The 2,308-nt window shown below is 46.1% G+C and overlaps 12 non-coding genes across 12 annotated transcripts; all 12 read left to right on the top strand.

Annotated features, from left to right (window-relative positions):
- The first annotated feature begins 101 nt into the window (after positions 1-101).
- Pmar_PMAR023255 lies at positions 102-173 on the top strand. Its single transcript has one exon. It is a non-coding gene; the product is annotated as a tRNA-Ser (tRNA).
- Positions 174-275: 102 nt separating this feature from the next.
- Pmar_PMAR023256 lies at positions 276-347 on the top strand. Its single transcript has one exon. It is a non-coding gene; the product is annotated as a tRNA-Thr (tRNA).
- Positions 348-449: 102 nt separating this feature from the next.
- On the top strand, positions 450-521 carry Pmar_PMAR023257. The gene has a single exon. It is a non-coding gene; the product is annotated as a tRNA-Thr (tRNA).
- A 102-nt stretch (positions 522-623) lies between these two features.
- Pmar_PMAR023258 lies at positions 624-695 on the top strand. Its single transcript has one exon. It is a non-coding gene; the product is annotated as a tRNA-Thr (tRNA).
- A 102-nt stretch (positions 696-797) lies between these two features.
- Pmar_PMAR023259 lies at positions 798-869 on the top strand. The gene has a single exon. It is a non-coding gene; the product is annotated as a tRNA-Thr (tRNA).
- Positions 870-971: 102 nt separating this feature from the next.
- On the top strand, positions 972-1,043 carry Pmar_PMAR023260. The gene has a single exon. It is a non-coding gene; the product is annotated as a tRNA-Thr (tRNA).
- Positions 1,044-1,145: 102 nt separating this feature from the next.
- On the top strand, positions 1,146-1,217 carry Pmar_PMAR023261. The gene has a single exon. It is a non-coding gene; the product is annotated as a tRNA-Thr (tRNA).
- Positions 1,218-1,319: 102 nt separating this feature from the next.
- Positions 1,320-1,391, top strand: Pmar_PMAR023262. Its single transcript has one exon. It is a non-coding gene; the product is annotated as a tRNA-Thr (tRNA).
- A 102-nt stretch (positions 1,392-1,493) lies between these two features.
- Positions 1,494-1,565, top strand: Pmar_PMAR023263. Its single transcript has one exon. It is a non-coding gene; the product is annotated as a tRNA-Thr (tRNA).
- Positions 1,566-1,667: 102 nt separating this feature from the next.
- On the top strand, positions 1,668-1,739 carry Pmar_PMAR023264. Its single transcript has one exon. It is a non-coding gene; the product is annotated as a tRNA-Ile (tRNA).
- Positions 1,740-1,841: 102 nt separating this feature from the next.
- Positions 1,842-1,913, top strand: Pmar_PMAR023265. The gene has a single exon. It is a non-coding gene; the product is annotated as a tRNA-Thr (tRNA).
- Positions 1,914-2,189: 276 nt separating this feature from the next.
- Positions 2,190-2,261, top strand: Pmar_PMAR023266. Its single transcript has one exon. It is a non-coding gene; the product is annotated as a tRNA-Thr (tRNA).
- Positions 2,262-2,308: the final 47 nt, after the last annotated feature.

A 2,308-nucleotide genomic window follows, 5' to 3' on the forward strand; every position in this document is an offset into this window, starting at 1 on the left:
ACAGCAGCATTAGGCTCTAGTCGGGTATGAGGAGCAGGAGCAGGTTTGCTCACTCCCCAAAGGGATACAGGAAGATTATTGATTTATGCAGTTATCTGTGTGTCACTTTAGCTTAGTGGCAGAACGTCTGCTTTGAGAGCAGAAGGTCGTCAGTTCGATCCTGGTAAGTGGCTTATAACACCATAAATATCTGGTCTGGTACGAGAAGCAGGAGCAGGTTTGCTCACTCCGCAAAGGATACAGGAAAATTATTGATTCATATACTTAATCTGTGCGCCACTTTAGCTTAGTGGTAGAGCGTCTGCTTCGTAAGCAGAAGGTCGTCAGTTCAATCCTGGCAAGTGGCTTACAGCAGCATTAGGCTCTGGTCTGATACGGGAAGCAGGAGCATGTCAGCTCACTCCGCAAAGGATACAGAAAGATTATCGATTTATGTACTTATTTTGTGTGCCACTTTAGCTTAGTGGCAGAGCGTCTGCTTTGTAAGCAGAAGGTCGTCAGTTCAATCTTGGCAAGTGGCTTATAGCACTATAAATTCCTGGTCTGGTACGAGAACCAGGAGCAGGATGGCCCATTCTGTGAAGGGGACAGGAAAATTATTGATTCATATAGTTTCTGTGTGTGTCACTTTAGCTTAGTGGTAGAGCGTCTGCTTCGTAAGCAGAAGGTCGTCAGTTCAATCCTGGCAAGTGGCTTACAGCAGCATTAGGCTCTAGTCGGGTATGAGGAGCTGGAGCAGGTTTGCTCACTCCGCAAAGGATACAGGAAGATTATTGATTTATGCACTTATCTTGTGCGCCACTTTAGCTTAGTGGCAGAGCGTCTTCTTTGTAAGCAGAAGGTCGTCAGTTCGATACTGGCAAGTGGCTTATAACACCATAAATATCTGGTCTGGTACGAGAAGCAGGAGCAGGTTTGCTCACTCCGCAAAGGATACAGGAAGATTATTAATTTATGTACTCACTCTATGTGCCACTTTAGCTTAGTGGCAGAGCGTCTGCTTTGTAAGCAGAAGGTCGTCAGTTCAACCTTGGCAAGTGGCTTATAGCACCATAAATTTCTGGTCTGGTACGAGAACCAGGAGCAGAATGGCCCATTCTGTGAACGGGACAGGAAAATTATTGATTCATATACTTAATCTGTGCGCCACTTTAGCTTAGTGGTAGAGCGTCTGCTTCGTAAGCAGAAGGTCGTCAGATCAATCCTGGCAAGTGGCTTACAGCTGTATTATACTCTAGTCGGGTATGAGAAGCAGGAGCAGGTTTGCTCACTCCGCAAAGGATACAGGAAGATTATTAATTTATGTACTCACTCTATGTGCCACTTTAGCTTAGTGGCAGAGCGTCTGCTTTGTAAGCAGAAGGTCGTCAGTTCAATCTTGGCAAGTGGCTTATAGCACCATAAATTTCTGGTCTGGTACGAGAACCAGGAGCAGGATGGCCCATTCTGTGAACGGGACAGGAAAATTATTGATTCATATACTTAATCTGTGCGCCACTTTAGCTTAGTGGTAGAGCGTCTGCTTCGTAAGCGGAAGGTCGTCAGATCAATCCTGGCAAGTGGCTTACAGCTGTATTATACTCTAGTCGGGTATGAGAAGCAGGAGCAGGTCTGCTCACTCCGCAAAGGATACAGAAAGATTATTGATTTATGTACTTATTCTCTGCGTCACTTTAGCTTAGTGGCAGAGCGTCGGCTCTATGAGCAGAAGGTCGTCAGTCCAATCCTGACAAGTGGCTTATAGCACCATAAATTTCTGGTCTGGTACGAGAAGCAGGAGCAGGATGGCCCATTCTGTGAAGGGGACAGGAAAATTATTGATTCATATAGTTAGTGTGTGTGCCACTTTAGCTTAGTGGTAGAGCGTCTGCTTCGTAAGCAGAAGGTCGTCAGTTCAATCCTGGCAAGTGGCTTACAGCAGCATTAGGCTCTAGTCGGGTATGAGGAGCAGGTGCAGGTTTGCTCACTCCGCAAAGGATACAGGAAGATTATTGATTTATGCAGTTATCTGGTGTGTCACTTCAGCTTAGTGGCAGAACGTCGGCTTTGAGAACAGAAGGTCGTCAGTTCGATCCTGGTAAGTGGCTTATAACACCATAAATATCTGGTCTGGTACGAGAAGCAGGAGCAGGTTTGCTCACTCCGCAAAGGATACAGGAAAATTATTGATTCATATACTTAATCTGTGCGCCACTTTAGCTTAGTGGTAGAGCGTCTGCTTCGTAAGCAGAAGGCCGTCAGTTCAATCCTGGCAAGTGGCTTACAGCAGCATTAGGCTCTAGTCGGGTGTGAGGAGCAGGAGCAGGTT

This window comes from Perkinsus marinus, assembly GCF_000006405.1.
Source record: "Perkinsus marinus ATCC 50983 genomic scaffold scf_1104296977868, whole genome shotgun sequence".
Lineage (NCBI taxonomy): Eukaryota > Perkinsozoa > Perkinsida > Perkinsidae > Perkinsus > Perkinsus marinus.